The sequence below is a fragment of the Rhinolophus ferrumequinum genome, chromosome 16 (assembly GCF_004115265.2).
Source record: "Rhinolophus ferrumequinum isolate MPI-CBG mRhiFer1 chromosome 16, mRhiFer1_v1.p, whole genome shotgun sequence".
Taxonomy (NCBI): Eukaryota; Metazoa; Chordata; class Mammalia; order Chiroptera; family Rhinolophidae; genus Rhinolophus; species Rhinolophus ferrumequinum.
This window is the reverse complement of record NC_046299.1, coordinates 24,764,670-24,783,551: the sequence shown is the minus strand read 5'-3', so window position 1 is coordinate 24,783,551 and position 18,882 is coordinate 24,764,670. Positions and strand designations below refer to the sequence as shown.

At 41.5% G+C, this 18,882-nt stretch overlaps 1 long non-coding RNA gene across 2 annotated transcripts in view; it reads left to right on the top strand.

Moving 5' to 3' along the window:
• LOC117035890 (uncharacterized) overlaps nucleotides 1-18,882 on the top strand; it is a 61,798-nt gene that overhangs the window by 16,083 nt on the left and 26,833 nt on the right. Inside the window, exon 2 of one of the 2 annotated variants that reach the window (XR_004425281.1) lies at nucleotides 1,171-1,251. The exons of the other annotated variant lie outside the window; for it this stretch is intronic. This is a non-coding gene — a long non-coding RNA (uncharacterized LOC117035890). The remainder of the gene's footprint in view (nucleotides 1-1,170; nucleotides 1,252-18,882) is intronic. 2 annotated transcript variants of the gene reach the window in all.

The window sequence follows — 18,882 nt, the reverse complement described above, 5'->3', positions numbered from 1 at the left end:
GATGTTTATTTCAGTACAATAAAAAAAAATTTAAAATAATTTTTTCAAGTGCAGATTCCGGGGTCATACACTAGTGATTCCACAGGTGTGGACTGAAACCCAGGAATCTGCCTTTTTTAAGCCCCTGGGGGTTTTGATGCAGGTGGCCTTGGAGAAACATTGGCACTCTGTAATGGTGGCTGTGTCTCTGCTTTCCAAAAGTCCTGCATGAAGGTCATCCACCACTAGGGCTTTAAAGTACATACTGCCACTTACCAGTGTGTGACAAGCACCAGGCTTCTCTGTGCCTCAGATTCTTCATCTCTAAAATGGGACTACTAATCCTACTACTTAATAGGGTCTTTGTAAAAACTGAAGTGTTATGTGCGAAGTCCTTTTAAAGCTTATTCTAACACCTAATGGCAGGGACTACTTTTTAAATGACTGCATGTGAATATTCTCAACAGCCAGGAAGCAGTTGCATTGGGCAACAGAAGTAATGAAGCAGCGTTAGGAGTTAGAGGCATCTGTGCTTCTGCAAAGGGTTGAGTGGTGAGGAGCTTATCCCATGAGAAGCAATGATGTTCCCTAAGGTGGGGGAGGGGGTTGTGATGAATCTCAGAATCCTAGTGATTTTATTTAAAATTATTCAGAGGCATTAAAAAAAATCTCCTGGAAGAATTCATACTGTGCTAACAGAGGAGTAGTTGTGGCAGAAGGTAAAGGGGAACTTTCACTTTTTACCCTATTTACTTCTGGGTTGTTTGTTTATGTTGCATTGTGAGGCCCTGTGTTACTCTTGTACTTAGGGGGGAAAAACAATTTTTTACTTAGAGTTGTAGGCATTCCACGTGGCCATCTCCCATTCAAGACAGTGTCGGCAGTAGAAACACAAATACCCACTCGAAACACTATCTTTACGTAACACTGTGGGTGATAGAGGTCAGCAATTTACAAAGCGTGTTCACATCCATCATCTCATTTAATCTACGGCATGGTTTTGTAAAGTATCATTTTACCCTGAATTTAACATCTGAGAAACTACATGCACAACAAATGCATGTATAAGGTGCATCTTTCTCCATCCTTAACCTTTGAGTTCACTTTAGTCTTTAGTTCACTTTGCTGTAGTGTTTCTGGCACTTATTCTAGTACTATAATAAAATACGTTTATAATCTATTCACTTGCAGATACGCATTTTTTGCTGAAAGTGCCAAAATCATAAGGACTCTTTGGACTTGAGATAGGCAGACCATTGCAGCCCTGATCAGGTAGGAGCTGTGCTACTGTGTCTATTTGCTTTCAGAAGTTATCATAACAAAATTCCTAAAAGCAAAATATCTCGTGCACATGTATTTTAACAGAACCATCATTTTGTTTGGTCTCCTTACAGGCAGAAACCACATGAGATTTTTATTGTGCAGAGCTTCCTTTCACAGAAAGCTGAAATGTCAGGTAGTTTTTTTTAAAGTTGTAAATGGCTTTTCCAATTTGGGCAGCGTAAGCCTCATCATTTGAGGATAGGTATTCCTGCTGGTAAATGTGGGGCTTTTAGTGAGCAGGCAAATACTGATGGTTCTTGTTGTGTGCACTGCATTTGCAAAGATTGATCTGGATATTTATTGTTTAATGGTGGTTGTTAGTGGTCACGAGAAAATGAAAATGTCTTTAAATTCCACAAGTATCTCCTTTTAAATCAGGACTCAGCCTCAGGTAGCCCTTGTAAATCAGGGGTCTCTCCAGGGTTGGCTACATAATTTGCACCGCCCAGTGCAAGATGAAAGTGAGGAGCCTCTTATTCAAAAATTGTTAAGGATTTCCACATGGCGACATCAGAGTGTTAAACAAGTACAGGACCATTTGCAAGTGCATAGGTAAATACGTCCATGAAGTCAGCCCTGTCTCAAAATTTTAAAACGTACATATGTACGTATGTATGTATGTATGTATTCTTTTTCAAATTTATATTTTATTATAGTTGACATACAATATTATGTTCGTTTCATGTGTACAACATATTGATTCAACATATATATACCTTATGATGTGATCATCACAATAAGTCTAAGGACCATCTGTCACCATATAAAGTTATTATTACGATGTTAACTATTTTCTCTATGTTGTACATTACATCCCCGTGACTTATATATTTTATAACTGGAAGTTAACATATTACACATTTTTAAAGATATAAAAGTAAGTCTGTAAGAAAGGGAAGTCTCCCTTCCTATAGGAACCACTGTTACTAGTTTCTTGTGTATCTTTCCAGACATTTTCACTCATTTACAAACATGAATGAGAAGCATATACACAATATATTACCTACCCTCCTTAAGGACACACACATACAAATAGTAGCATACTTTACACATTGTTCTGCAGTTTTCTTAACATTATATCTTGGAGAACGTTCCTTATCACTACAGGTAGTCTCCTCATTCTTTTCTATGGCTGCCTAATATTCTGCTGTACGGATGGAACACAATGATTTATCCAGTTCCCTTTGATGGATGCATAGGTTGCTTCCCATGACCAAAAATGCTGCAACAAAAACCTTTGCAGATCATTTTCCTACATGCGTGTTTCTGTGGAATCATCAAATCAAAGGTTATGGTTTGTTTTAAATTGTGATAGACCTTGCCAATTGCCCTCTAAAGAGATTGTACCAATTTACACTCTCACCAATACAGAGTTATCAGATTTCTTTGTTGTTTCTGATTTGTTTGTTTACTTGTTCTTTAGATTCCACATATAAGCGAAATCTCATTGCATATGTCTTTCTCTGTCTGACATATTCCACCCAGCACAGTACCCTCCAGGTCCAACCATGCTGCCACAGATGAGAAGAACCCATTCCCTTCCATCTCCTCTTTTTTTTATCCATTCTTTCATCAACGGACACCCAAGCTGCCTCCACATCTTGGCCATTGTAAACAAGGCAATAAACATATGGATGATACATCCCCTTGAAGTAGCATTTTGGGTTTCTTCTTCATGTTTCTTGCTATAGCCTTTGTTTTAAAGTCTATTTTGTCTGGTATAAATATGGATACTCCGTAGTTATTTTCCATTTTCATTAAATATCTTTTTCCATCTCTTTACATCTGTGTGTCTGTCTTTCAATCTGAAGTGATTGTCTTATAGGCAGCAAATGTAAGGGTTTTATTTTCTTATCCATTCAGCCCTCCTATGTCTTTTGATTGGAGCATTTAATCCATTACATTGAAATTAATTGTTGATAGATATGTAGTTATTGCCATTTTATTATTCATAATTTTGATCTTTTTTTTTTTTTTCCTTCCCTGTCTTAAAGAAATCCCTCTAACATTCCTTGTAATACTGGTTTGGTGGTGGGACTCCTTTAGTTTTTTCTTTTGTCTGGGAAGCTCTTTATCTGGCCTTTGATTTAAATGATAGCCTTGCTGGGTAGAGTAGTCTTGGTTGTAGATTCTTGCTTTTTATCACTTTGAATATTTCTTGCCAATCCCTTCTGGCCTGCAAAGTTTCTGCTGTGAAATCAGCTGACAATCTTATGGGGGTTTCCTTATAAGTTACTAGTTGCCTTTCTCTTGTTGCTTTTAGGATTCTCTCTTTGTCTTTAACCTTTGCCATATTAATTATAATGTGTCTTGGTGTGGGCCTGTTTGGGTTAATCTTGTTTGGGACTCTCTTTGCTTTCTGGGCTTGTATGTCTATTTTCTTCACCAAATTAGGAAAGTTTTCAGTCATTATTTCTTCAAATACATTCTAAATCCCTTGTTTTCTCTCTTCTCCTTCTATTACCCCTACAATGAGAATGTTGTTATGCTTCATGTTGTCCCAAAGGTCTCTTAAACTCTCCTCTTTTTTTTTTTTTTTTTTTCCTTTTTCGATCGGGTGTTTTCTATCTTGACTTCCAAATTTCTGATTCAATCCTCTGCTTCACCTAGTCTGCTGGTGATTCCTTCTAGTGCATTCTTCATTTCAATTGTATTCTTCACTTCTGACTGGTGGTTTTTTTTTGTTTGTTTGTGTGTTTGTTTTTATGGTTTCTATGTCCTTTTTTATGCTTGCTATCTCTTTGTTGAAGTTCTCACTGAGTTCTTTGAGCATCCTTATAACCATTGTTTTGAACTCTCTATCCAGTAGGTTGCTTGCCTCCATTTCATTTAGTTCTTTTCCTGGAGTTTTCTTCTCTTTTTTTTATTTGGGACGTATTTCTTTGTTTTCTCATTCTGGCTGCCTCCCTGTGTTTGTTTCTATGTATTAGGTAGATCTGCTATGTCTCCAGTCTTGGCCTTATGTAGTTGGTGCCCGGTGGGGCCCTGGCACAGTCTCCCTGGTGACCTGCTCCAGGTGCTCCAGGAGTGTCCCTTGTGTGAGTTGTTTGTGCCTTCCTGTTATGGTTGAGTCTTGATTGCTTTTGGCACATCAGTTGGTGGGAATGACCCTCTGGCTAATTGGCTGGGGGTTTGGCCATGTCCACAGCTTACAGGCTATTATGTGGGTGGCTTACCCCAGTGAGTGGGATTCCCCTCCCCCACCACAGGCTCTGGTGCATGTTGAGACCACCCTTTGTGTATGCTGCTTGTGGGGCTAATTGGGTGATGCTCTGCTGTGGTCTGAAGCCAACCTCCAGGTTGGTTCTGGGGCCTCTTGGGAGGGGCTCTGGAGCAGGCCTAGGTCACCCATTGCCTATGACCAGCTGGGGACTACTTGGTAGGGCTACAAACTGATCTGCAGTTTCTTGCTAGCTGTGCTAAACCTGGAGGCACGTGGGAGAAGTCATGCTGTAAACAGAGGACAATTTCCACCAGTACCAGGTTTGGGGTAGCAAAAATCCAGGACACCCTGAGGCCTGCTGCCACCTACTGGCTCCGTTAAAGTTCAGGAACTGATAAAGCCTCCAACAGTATGCAAGTTGGGTGAGGCAGGGTTTCAGGGAATCGCTAGAATGGGAAGAGTTGTGTTCACCAGGTTAATATAGGTTCTGGTTTGGTGCCAGTGTTGAGCTTGGAGCTACTCAGGAAAAGTCTCAGAGCACACTGAAGCCAGTCATCACCCACCTGGGGCCTGTGGACTCCGATAGTTTTCCAAGAAAGAGTGCAATGCGGGGGCAGAGGGAAGGGGACTGGTTGCTTGCTGAGAAAGTACCTCCAGTGTTGGGGGAGTCCCAGTGAGTCAGCAGGCCAGAGCTCACCAGACCAATCAGATTCAGATTTGGCTGTTAGCATAGGGGGTGGGCTCAACACATTAAAGATGGCAGCAGCCTGCCCGGCTGCATGGGAGAAGAACCCCACACAGGGAAAATGGTGACTGACCTCTGGCTCTGGCCTTGAAGCCACACATCTTAATCTGCTCCCTGTATGCCTCTGATACGTTTCCTGTCCCTTTGCTGGAGCCCAAGGTAAGTGCCTGCGAGTGAGTCAGTCTGTCTATGAGCCCTTTAAGAGGATGCCTGGGTTTCCCACTGCCTTCCATTCCACCCGGATGGTTGGAAACTCCACTGTTTTTCATAGCCAGATGTTGTGAGTGCTCCTCTTCCCAGTACCAGTACTCCGGGCTGGGGAGCTTGAAGTGGGGTTGGGGTGCTTCGCTCCTCGGGGAAAACCTCCATGGCAGAGGTATCCCTCCCTATTTTCAACAACCACATAGAGGTTTGGGAACAGCCTGGTTCGCATCTCTGCCCCTCCTACCAGTCTCAACGTGACTTCTTCTTTATATCCTTAGTTGTAAAACTTCTGTTAAGCACACTTCAGATGGTTCTCTAGGTTGATTTTCTATAATTTAGTTGTAATTTTAATGTATTCATGGAAGGAAGCAGGCATGGTGTTTATGTACTCTGCCATCTTGGATGTCTCCCAGAGTTATCAGATTTTTGAATCTTTGCCAATCCAATGGGTGGACACAGTGCTTCATTATAGTCTTGATTTTCATTTCTCCTATTATTGGTGAGGCTGAATATCTTTTCTTAATTATTTAAAAGATTTTTACTAAAATGTAGCTAATATACAATATTATATTAGTTTCAGGTGTACATCATAGTTATCCAAAGGTACCCACTTGGCACTACACAGAGTTATTACCATATTATTGATTATATTCCCTACGTTTTACTTTATATCCCCATAACTATTTTATAACTACCAATTTGCATTTCTTAATCCTTTCACTTTTTTCACCCTGCCCCAACCCCCCTCCCATCTATCGCCCTGGTAGATCTAGTACTCATCTGAAACCATACATAGTTACTACAATATTATTGACTATATTCCTTATGCAATACCCTTCTATACCCCTACATCCCCATGACTATTGTGTAACAATCAATTTGTACTTCTTAATCCCTTCCCCTTTTTCACTCACCCTGACCTCCTCCCATCTGACAATCATCAAAATGTTCTCTGTATCTATGAGTTTGTTTCTGTTTCTTTTATTTATTTTGTTTTTTTAAATTCCACTTATAAGTGAAATCATATGACATTTGTCTTTCACTGCCTAACTTACTACACTCAGCACAATACCCACTAGGTCCATCCAGTCCATCCATGTTGTCGCAGATGGCAAGATTTAATTCTTTTTGATGGCTGAGTAACATTCCATTGTATATAGGTACCAGCTCTTCCTTATCCATTCATCCATTCAGGGACACCAAGGTTTCCTTCATATCTTGGCTATTGTAAGTAATACTGCAATGAACATACGGATGAGCACATCCCCTGAAAGTAGCGTTTGGATTTCTTCAGATAAGCACTCAGAAGTGGAATTGCTAGGTCCTTCTTTATTTCTTGCTATAGTCTTTGGTTTAAACTTGGTTTTGTCTGGTATAAGTATTGCTACTTCAGCTTTTTGTGTTTGTCTGTTTCCATTTTCATAAAATATTTCATAAAATATCCATCCTTTCAGTCTGTGTGGTTTTTTATCTGAAGTCTCGTAGGCAGCATATATAAGGGTCCTGTTTTCTTATCCATTTAGCCACTCTATCTTTTGACTGGAGCATTTAATCCATTTACATTGAAAGTAATTGTTGAAAGCTATGTAGTTATTGCCATCTTATTATTCATATGTTTTATCTTTTTTTTTTTTTTTTTTTTTTTTGTCATCTTAAAGAAGTCCCTCTGAGATTCCTTGTAATACCGGTTTGGTGGTGATGAACTCCTTTAGCTTTTTCTTGTCTGGGAAGATCTTTATCTGTTCTTCAATTCTAAATGATAGCTTTACTGGGTAGAGTAATCTTGGGTGTAGGTCCTTCTTTTCATCACTTTGAGTATTTACTGCCAATCTCTTCTGGCCTGAAAAGTTTCTGTTGAGAAATCAGCTTATAAAGTCTTATGGGAGCTCCCTTGTAGATAACTAACTGCTTTTCTCTTGCTGCTTTTAAGAGTCTCTCTTTGTCTTTAACATTTGACATTTTAATTATGATATGTCTTGATGTGGGCCTCTTTGGGTTCATCTTGTTTGGAACTCTCTGCACTTCCTAGGCTTGTATATCTATCTCCTTTGCCAGGTTAGGAAAGTTGCCTGTCAAATAGGTTTCTTCAAATAGGCTTTCAATTCCTTGCTTTCTCTTTTTTCCTTCTGGTATCCCTATAATGCAAATGTTGGTATGCTTGATGTTCCAGAGGCCCCTTAAACTCTCCTCATTTTTTTGATTCTTTTTTCATTTTGCTGTTCTGATTGGGTGTTTTCTGCTACCTTATCTTCTACATCGCTGATTTGTTCCTCTGTTTCATCTAATCTACTGTTGATTCCCTGTAATGCATTCTTCATTTTCATTTTTGCATTCTTTATTTCTGATTTGTTCTTTATGTTTTCTACCTCCATTTTTTAATGTTTCCTATCCCTTTGTTAGAATTCTTTTGGAAATCATTGAGCATCCTTATAACCAGTGTTTGGAACTCTGTATTTGGTAAATTGTTTGTCTCCATTCTGTTTAGATTTTTTTTTTCTGGAGCTTTGTTCTTTTCTTTTATTTAGGACATGTTTCTTTGTTTTCCCATTTTGGCTGCCTCCCTGTGTTTGTTTCTATGTATTGGGTAGGGCTGCTGTATCTCCTGGTCTCTGTAAAGTGGCCTTATGTAGTAGGTGTGCTGTGGGGCTCAGTGGTGCAGTCTTCCTTGTTACCTGAACCACACACTCCAGGTGTGTTCCGTGTGTGGGTTGTGTGTGTCCTCCTCTTGTAGTTGAGTTTCAGTTGCTGTATGCACATCAGTGGGAGGGATTGACCTTTGGGCTCATTGGTTGTGAGGACTGGCCGTGACTATAGTGAAGGAGTTGTGATGCAGGGGCTGACCCTACAGAGCAGGATCTGCCTCAGCACGGCTCTAGTGCCTGCCCAATCTGCCCCTTGCATTTGTCAAGTTGGGAGATGTCTGGGTGATGCTCCAATTCATTTTGAAGCTAGCCATGGGCGCGCCAGCCCCAGGGCCACCTGTGAGAGGACCTGTGGCAGGTCAAGTTCAGCTGTAGCCTATGCCCCACCCAGGGCCACACAGCAGGAGCCACACACAAAGCAATCTGCAGATGGTCACTGCCTGTGCCATGCTTGGAAGTGCCTCGAGAGGCCAAGCTGCAAACCAAGGCCAGCAGCTTCTAGTGCAGGGCTAAGGGCTTCTCAGCCAGAGGTACAGAACACACCCAAGCCAGATGCTGCATCTCTGAGTTCTGCAAACCTTTGGGAGATTCTAGGAAAGTCTGCAGCATGAGCCAAGGCAGGTGGTTTGTACAAAAAAGCCACTGGAAGTGGCTTGGGTGTGCCCGAAAGTTGGGTGGGGCAGGGTCTCAGAATCATTAGGGTGTGGCAAACAAATGGTGTCAGCCAGCTTGATGGAAACTCAGATATGGTGGCTGCCTATGTCTGCACACTGGGAAGGGGGCAGGCTCAACAAAGAAATAGTGGCTTCTGGCAGCTGCTCCATCTGGGAGAAAGCTGCCCCTCTAGCCCTCGTTCTAAAGCCAGACAATTCAGTTTCCCCCTATATGTCTCTATCACCTCTCCATATGCCCCAGCACTGGAGCCAGTGATTCTGTCAGTGAATAAGTCTGGCTCAGTCCCTTTAAGAGGAGCACCTAGGACTCTAGCTGCCCTCTGTCTCACTTAGCACAATCTCCGCTGGTTTTCACAACCAGAAATTATGGGGACTTCTCTCCCTGGCCCTGGAACCCTGGGCTGGAGAGGGGCTGAGACCCCTCACTTCTCTGGAGGGGATCACCATAGCCAAGATATCCCTCCTGATTTTTAACATTCACATGCGGGTGTGGTACCAACCTGTTCCTTGGCGCTGCCCCTCCTACCAGTCTTGCGCTCCTACCAGCTTCTTTTGTGTGTCCTTAGTTGTAGGGCTTTGGTTCAGCAAGATTTCAGGAGATTCTCAATGATGGCTATTTTGTAGTTTAGTTGTAATTTTGATGTGGTCATGAAAGGAAGTAAGCACAGTGTTTACCTATTGTGCTATCTTGACTGGACTGCCAATACTAACTCGAGGCTGAATATCTTTTCAAATGGTTAGGAGTCAGTATCTTTTGTGAACTGTCTGTCCATCTTTATGATTTCCTTATTATGTTGCCTGGTTTTGTATTGTTCATTAATCTTTTTCTTATGCTTTGTACAAATGCTTTATCCATTAAGGAAATTTTTCCTTGGTTTGTGATGCATTGAAAATATTTCCCCCAGTTGATTTTATCTTTGAATTTTGTTTAGCCATGCAGATATTTTTTAAATGTAGTTAAATTTGTTAATTTTTTATGGCTTCTGGATTTTGTATCATACTCAGAAAGATCTTCACTCCCATGCTTCTTTCTAGTATTTCTTTGATTTCATTCCCACACAAAAATTTTTTGCTCCATTTGGAATTTAGTATAAAGTGTCAAATAGTGATCCAGCTTTGTTTTTTCAGATGGCTACCTAATTGTCCCAGCAACATTTATTGAATAATTCACCTTTCCCCCTCCTATCTTAAGTTCTTACATGTACTTGTGTCTATTTCTGAAAATTCTATTTCATTTACAAGAATGGTTAAGCATAATGTGTTTGAGACAAAAGTCATAGAGAGATAAGACTTGTCCAGAGCCACCCAATTCAACACAATAATCCCTGAAAAGTTAATATATGTTCATTTTTTAATATATTGAAGGAAAAAAAATGATCATAATGGTTAAGAACATGGATTTGGGTTTCAGTCTCAGCTCCACAGTTACTTAGCTATGTGCCTTATCTGAACCTCAATTTCCTCATTTTTTTTTTTATATGCAAGCAGGGTTTTTGTTTTGTTTGGGTTTTTTTTTTTTTTTTAGATTTTATTGGGGAAGGGGAACAGGACTTTTTATTGGGAATAGTGTGTACTTCCAGGACTTTTTTTCAAGTCAAGTTGTCATTTCAATCTTAGTTGTGAAGGGTGCTGTTCAGCTTCAAGTTGTTGTCCTTTCAGTGTTAGTTGTGGAGAGCGCAGCTCAGCTCCAGGTCCAGTTGCTGTTGCTAGTTGCAGGAGGCACAGCCCACCATCCCTTGTGGGAGTCGAACCGGCAACCTTGTGGTTGAGAGGACGTGCTCCAACCAACTGAGCCATCCAGGAACTCAGTGGCAGCTCAGCTCAAGGTGCCCTGTTCAATCTTAGTTGCAGGGCGCGCTGCCCACCATCACTTGCGGGACTAGAGGAATTGAACTGGCAACCTTGTGGTTGAGAGCCCACTGGCCCATGTGGGAATCAAACCGGCAGCCTTCGGAGTTAGGAGCATGGAGCTCTAACCGCCTGAGCCACTGGGCCGGTCCCTCAATTTCCTCATTTTTAAAACAGAAATAAATGTAATGCCTCTTTCATTGAATTGGTTTAGAAGTGAGTGAATCCTGGGAAATCCCTCAGTCCTGAGAAAACTGGAACATTTGCTCACCCTTAACCCTATTATTATGTGCAACATGTTTTGTTTTGTTTTTCTCTCAAACCTGCTCTATTCAGTACCTACATTGATTAGCTCAACTTTTACAGAAATATCACAAAATGCAATTTTTTTCATAAATGTAAATTAAAATACATGCTCTTATCTCATTCCAATTGAATGCCCCTCCCCAGGGCTGGTAGACATTCTTTGGCCATTGGAGCCTAATCTAGGATTTCCTCTGATTTCCACTTGAGCCAAGATCAAAGAGCCCCCCTCCCCCACCTCCAAGAAGGGGAAGGTGTTGGGAGAGGAGAAGTGTGGGTGGGGGTCAAAACAGGGCTAGAGGACAACAGAAGCAAAATGACTCCCAGACACTGGTGACCCAGAAAACTTTACTTCTAGAATAAATAAACAGAGCACTCTCTTCCTGAGACTGACTTACTAGAGTGTAAAAGAGCAGTTGTCTTCCTCACTCACTAGTCATTCTAACTTCAGCGTTGTGATAGACTGGTAGGATACATATCAGTGGAGAGGTAGTATGGTATGTATTTCTCAAATCCTACTACCAAAGCTGTGCCTACTCTGCGGAGGTGAGTAGCAGGCTCTGAATCCAGAAGGACAAAAGTGCCAGGTTCTGGCTCCTTGGAGGGGAGAGGAGAAGGGGTTATTTCTGTTGGAGAAATCAAGACTTGCGCTTAATTAGACTTAATTTAATGGTGCAACTGAAAGTCAGAAAATACAGTTCTCATCCCATCCTTTTCATGAACTAACTCAAACCCCAAGCTACCCACTCCTCCCAGGGCTGCTCTGCACAACTCCAGGGTGTGCATGTCATTCACAGAGACATGTAAATATGCACCCTTGGAGCTGGCAATACAGGGACACCCCCCATATCCTCACTGGTCCTCCATTTCTTCCTCTGTAAAATGAAGGACTAAATTTGATGTTAGTCTTTATCATTCACTTAACATTCATTATGGTTCCATTTTAATCACCATACTGGGAGAAACATGATTTTGTCACACAAGCCTCACTTAGTTTGCTCACCTGGGGTTCTCTGACTCCTTCCCTAGAGTGTAAATTGGTAGAGAGAAACTAACAAGATGAGGAAAGGTCAGAAGATGGCAGACATGGCAAACATCTGTTGTTTCAGCCTCACCTGCATCCATTCTTCTTCCTTTTGGTGACTATCCTTAATTTTGCTTTGGGGGAATCACATCTCCTAATTGGATAAAGTCGGACCAGTCAAGGCACACCACTCTCTCCTGGCCAAAGAATGAGCGACTGACCCAAGTTTTGCCAATCAGATGCTCTCTCCCTTAAACTTGAATCTTGAGCTAAGTGATATGAAGATTGAAAATAGTTAGAGATCCATGCCAAAGGGTATACCTTAAAGCAAGGCTCAGCAAACTGTGGCCATGGACCAAATCTGGCTCTCTGGCAATTTTTATAAATAAAGTTTTATTGAGCTGTAGACAATCATTTGTTTATGTATTGTCTGTGGCTGCTTTCCTGCTACAAGGACAAAATTGAGTATTTACCATAGAGACCAAAATATTTACTATCTGGACCTTTACAGAAAAAGTTTATTAATCTTTACTCTAAAGGAATTGCCCATGAATTTCTGTTACCTAGATTCCAGGAGCTATGCCAATTTTGGTCCATTCCAGAGCCTGGATCTCCAGGGTTTCCTTGGCTTTTGTGAGCTACTCCGTATTTTTCTGAGAAATTCATTTTTTGTTTAAGTTGGAGTAACTTGGTTCCCGTTGCTTACAACCAATGAAGCTAAAATTTGTTGGGATTTAAATATGTTATTAATTTTAAAAATCATTTAGAGAAATTAGTATTTGATATGTTTTTCCTGTCTGGCTAAATGTGATGATTTAATGTGGCATTGATGGGGGAGAATCCACCCCTCTGTGGAGCAGCACAGGTGTGGTGATGAAAACGACCCTACTGTGCTCTTTGACCCCATGCAGGATTTTTCTAAAAGAAGCCAATCATCAACATCAAAGCTCACAGTGACATCTGTGAGTATCCTGGTTAACCCAGGACAGAGGGTTTGTCCAAGACTGAGCTGTTTCCTGGGACTGAGGGTTTTGTGGACTGCAGGATTTTCAGTTTTAAAACTGAGACAGTCCCAGGCAAACCCGGACAATTTGATCATGGTAGGATATTGTATGATTGACGTTAAGTATATGTTGTTTTTAAAAATCAAAATAAGAATAGGATTTTTTTTAAGTGAGGAGCATTTAAAATTTTCCCATTGCTTTAATTTGTTTTTAGCCACAATACTTTAAGTATTCAAAATTTCCAAGTAACATGAGATTTTCATATTTAGCTAAAGGGGACACGAGTTTACTATGAGTTTACACGAGTAAGGAATTCTGTGTTATAATGGAAACAGTAGTAACTGAATCATGGTGTCATAGAATGAATGATGGGTTAACAATCCGGAGTTCTGGCTCCACATCCTGGCTCTGGGACAACAGCACTTCACATGTGAAATTACTTCTGAGAAGCAGAAGGTGCCACACAAATGCAATATGTTATAATTATTGGTGGAAAAAAAGGAGAGTACAATCACAGATAATTTCTGAAACCTGGGCCAAGAATCAGAGCCTGGTTGGTGCCGGTGATTTCAGAAATGAATCCAGTGCCGATGCTTGTGTGAAGGAAGGAGACTGATCCTCTGGATTTGCAGAGTCCTGGAAAATACCTCCCGTGATGAAAAACATCTATTTGGATAAGGCAGCCTCCAGTAAGTAGGCGGATTATCCAGCTTCCTTCGTTTAGAACTGACTGGACTTGTTAGACGACTTCATAAATATCAGGAAGGAAGAGAGAGGGATGTGCATGTTAAATCTAGTGCAAATATGAAACGTGCTGAGTTGGAATCAAGACGAGCTTCTTTCTATGGATGTGCAGAGGATGGTGGGGAGTGGCCGGGGTAAAGGGCTGGGCAAGTGGCTAGAGACGGGAGAAATCCCAAAATTAATTCTGAAGGATCTCATAGTCATGGGAGCTGGAGAGGCTGGTGATTTGGGTAGAAGGGATAGAAAAAAATGAAAGGGGAAAGAGACTTGGAAATAATTTTCTCCTCTCACCTTTCCTAGGCTAATAAGTATAGAAATTCTGTGGAGTAGATAGATGTCTGTTGACCTAGCATCCACTACCCTTGTAAAATTCAGGAGGTCTATGAACTTGAGTGGGGAAAAAAAAATAGCACTTTTGTTTTCGCTAACATAAAATGAAATGTAGCATTTCCTTCAATTATAAATGTACGCAACAGACTGCTGCTGTATTAGTGAACCTGAGGCTTGTCACCAATGGAAATCACAGATGTTTTTAAATCACATTATTGTGTTGTAGCTATCATGAACTATTTGTGTTCACTACTTTGAAATTATGATACAAATTAGACTCACTGTTGGGCTTCTTCCTTAATGCACAAAGAAGTACATATATTATTACTATATTACATATTTTTATTCTGATGGTTGTATTTCAATGTTACCAGTTTCTTTTGTAATCCTCTATATTTTATTTTATACATTTGAAAGTATTATTCTGAGAAGGGGTCCAAAGGTTTCACTAGACTGCTAAGGGCTCGGTCTCTGGAGTTCTGCTCTAGACACTGCCCTGTAGAATAGCCCAGCACTTTCCACGCACGCCCCCCCCATGCCCTTCTCCCCTTTATATAAGCCTTGAAGAGAGCTCTATAGAAATACAGACAAGTGCTTCAGATAATGTGATAAAGTAGTATTTCAGCATGGTCATAACTAGGGGAAAATATTTGCTCTAGCTCTTATCTGTGGACAAGAACTGGAAAATAACAAAAATGAAACCAACTGTATTTACTTTTAAAGTGTTGTTATATTATCTCTTCAACACTATTTAAAAAGTATGTATGATCTCTTTTTACATAAGTAATATATCTTCATTATTGAAAAATTACAAAATGCAGTTGAGTAAAAAGGAAAAATGTTCAGTCTTCCTTAACCAGTTAAAAAGAAAAAGCATGCTGTATTTTTTAAAGTGTGTGTGTAGCATTTTAAAAAATGATATAGAGCTATATATTCTGACCTGGAAAGATTTCTATCAAGTATAAAAGCAAGAACAGTACATAAAACAGAATCCCATTTTTTAAAAAAGGAGACATGTGTAACATATGAAAATGTCTAGGAGGCCACACATCAAACAAGCATTGGTGTTAACAGTTTGTGATGATGTATTAATATTAGCCAATACCAGTTTTGTTAAAGGAAAGGAAATCCTTCAAGGAAAAGCACAGTGTTGATGCTGGATTAGCAGCTTCAGGGTGTCCTGGGTATATCCTGTGGCAGCGTATAGAGGTTGCTCTGTGCATCAGAAGACTGGTGCCTGGGAGGGGCCCTCTGGGCACCCCCACAGAGCCCTCCAGGGCCTGGGCCTTAGCTCTGCAGGCTGGACGGTACTATTTGGTTTCGACACCCAGAAAATTGTTTGTCTCTGGGGAAACGATTAAATTCACAAGAAGCAAACGGGTAAACTAGAATGCAAATGTTTGCATTAGAATGATAACACCTGCCTTGCTAAGTGTATGAAAACTGAGGAAGGATGTACCCAGAGCTCTTAGCAGAGTGCACGGCACGTGGGAAGCCCTCAGTAAAAGGGAGCAATTGTTATCGTGAGGTTTCCCAAGAAGATTTATCTGTAGGGAAGTCAAGCTGGTCAGTAACCACGAGTATCCGTGGAGCTTTACTTCCCTGTGCCGTGCATGCTGCCAAGAGCTTTGAGCTTATTCTCTCATTGCTCTTCACACAGCTCAGGTGGCCCCCCCATTTTGCTGACGAGGGACTGGGGCATAATAGAGTTAAGAAACTGACTGTGACAGAGCCAAGACTTGCACCCCACTCTGCTCACTCTTAGCCACATCGCCTTTGAGGATGGCTTGGGAGCATGAGCTTGGAGCACGGGTGCCACCTGTGTGGTCTTAGTGGCATTATCACGCAGTTGTAACGCCAGATATCTCCATGTCCATTATCCACACGTAGCTTCGGGTGGGTCACTTAAGTTCCCTAATATCAGTGCCTACCTCCAATGGTTGCTGTAAGTATTAAATGCTTTTAAAATGGTGACTGGCACATAAGTATTCAGTTAATGTTAGCCATTGGTGTGATTGTGGTTGTGGGTGTAACCTGCCTCCAGAACTGATACCCCAGGTTTGGTCTGGGCACGTTGGCCCCTACTTCCTACTGAAGACACAGTGCCCACTGCCTCTCTGAGCATAGCCTTATACAGACTATGTCAGTTCTGGGCACATTCTTTCTTTAGCTAGAATTTATATTTTGTTTAGTCATAAAACACAAACAATTTAAGTTTCTTTAGTTACACCTACAATCAAGTTGGGTCTCCCTGAAGTTGCCCCTCACCCCAGGTGACGTTGATTGGATTTGGGGTGTTCACGTATTCTCTTGGAGCTTTTTTTTCTGAAAGACTTTACTTTTTAAAGAGCACTTTTAGGTTTGTAGCAAAATTAAGAAGTACAGACATTTCCCATATAACCCCGCCCCAAATGTGCAGAGCCTCCCCGTTTATCAACATCCCCCATCAAAATGGCACTTTTGTTACTCTTGATGCACCATGTGGCACTGACACATCATAAACACCCACAGTCCATAGTTTACATTAGGGTTCACTGGTGGTGTTGCACATTCATTCTACAAGTTTGGACAAATGTATAATGACATGTATCCACCATTATAGTATCCTACAGAGTATTTTTACTTCCTGAAAATCCTCTTTGCTTCACCTAGTCATGTCTCCACCCCCTCCTTGGGACATTTTAAAGATGGCCACTCCCATTCCTAAAAACTGGATCCAATCCATTTTTATCCTCAGAGGGTGCCTATCAGCCCAGTAAACTGAACACACATCCTTTCCCCATCCCAGGGTCCCAGATCATCCATTCCCCAGGGAATTCTGAGTCCCACTGACAAGGAAAGGTTTGAATTGAGTGCATATTGGGTTGATCCCACAGAGGCAGATGTGCCCTTTTCAGCAGTAGCCACTCTGAGCTTAGTCCGCCCAGGCTCTAGGGAGCTGCTTGTGAAACTGAGGAACTCCTGTCCTTGAACAGCTGGGACCAAGCCCTTTGGCCTCTACTAGGACCTGTCTTCCGACACTGGGCTCAGAGGAGCACAGTTCTCTCAGCGTGGGGCTGAGCTTGCTGTCACTTGGGCTTGTTGGGGCTTGAAAGGGCTGGTCCCTTCCCTCAGCTGGACCTCACTGCAGGCCCAGGAAAACTTGAGGCTGTGCTATTTTCATTCCTGGCCATTATTCCAAGACAATGAATTTCTTGTCAGCAACAGCAATTCTTTGTTATTGAAAGATGTGCTGCTGACAAAGTTTCCATGAAAACCTTCCCTTCACCTTTGACCTTTGCCCAAAGGACACTGTCCACCCCCTCCCACTGCTCCCTCGGGGGACACCCAGGTGGCAGTCACCATATTGGCCAAAGCCAAGTCCTATTGTACTGTTATTTCCTTAACATTTTGCTTTAACATTTGTGCTCCTTTTTCTCTCAAATAATTTGCCAGGAACCAAATATCAGGAATATCTGTGAAATTACAGATTTAATGAGCTGCATTTTTCTTATTATACATTAAAATAAATACATAAGTAGTAAACATTTTAAAAGTTGTTCCATGAATCACCTAAAAGCACCCTCACGGTGTGACTGTGTGGCCCCCACCAGTGGTATCCCACCCCTGCCACAGGAAACCCCAGCAAGGTCTGTAAACTCCCGCTCACCCATGTTGACTTCTCTCCCAAAGACCAGGCAGCATGTGCCCTGTGGGCGGCTGTGGCAGGAAGGGGAGGGTCTGTTCCTCTTGGATTTCCTTCCTGTCTGGTAGGGAGAGACCCATTCTTTTACTGATCAATGATGAAAACAGGGTGAGGATTCTAAGTGGCTCACCTCCCTGGGTAATGAATGATGTGGCCAGACAAAGCCCAGGGGCATCAAAGGCAGATGGAAGCTGGTGGCAGCTATGGAGAGAGGATGGACAGACATATGATTCTTCACAAAAGTAATTGATGGATAAATATTTGCCTCTTTTTCACAAAGAATTTGAGGCAGAGGATAGATGTGGGAACACAAAGGCTGTGTGGCTCCTGGCTCCATCGATTACTAACCTTGGGCAAATCCCTTCTCCTTCCTGAACCTCAGTTACTTCCAGGAAAATGGGACTGATGATATTTAGTTACACTTGTCTTACCTGCTGTCCAGGCTACAGTGAGGACTGAATGAGCAAAGGAAAGCATGACTGCTTTACAAACTCTAAGGAAGGCTCCTCAACTATGGATGCACTTTGAAATAACCTGGAGAATTTTTTTAAAAAACAAACCCAACAACGAAAATCAATGCTCTAAGACCCACACCCAGACATTCTGAATTAATTGGTCTGGAGTGGGTCCTGGGTATCTATATTTTTTAATGTGCTTCTGGTGATTCTAATATGCAGCCAAGATTGAGAACCACTTCCTAGAGCTGTAACCAATGTAGGAGCCACTAGTTATATGTGACTATTTAAACTTAGATTAATCAGAATTAAATAAAATTAAAATTTGATTCTTCAGTCACACTGTCTGCATTTCAAGTACTCGGTAGCCCCATGTGGCTAGAGGTTTCCATGTTGGGTAGTGCAGACACACTACAGTTCCATCATCACAGAGAATCCTGTTGCCTCCTAAGGTGCGCTCCGTGGCCCAGCAGTGCCTGCATCACTTAGAACTTGTTAGAAATGCAGCATTAGGCCCATGCCCAACCTACCAAATCAGAATCTGGATTTTAATGAAATTGAACAAAATCTCCGGGCTTTTTGCTAAAGTTTGTGAAACACTGCCCTAACGCATACCTTCCACTCATTCATTCTTTCAGCCAATATTTATGAAATGCCTGATGACAAATGATCAGGGGAAAACCATGCAGCAAGGCCTACCATCCTAGCTGCAGAATACAGACATTAAGCAAGAAAATCAACAAACTCATTTCAGAGGGA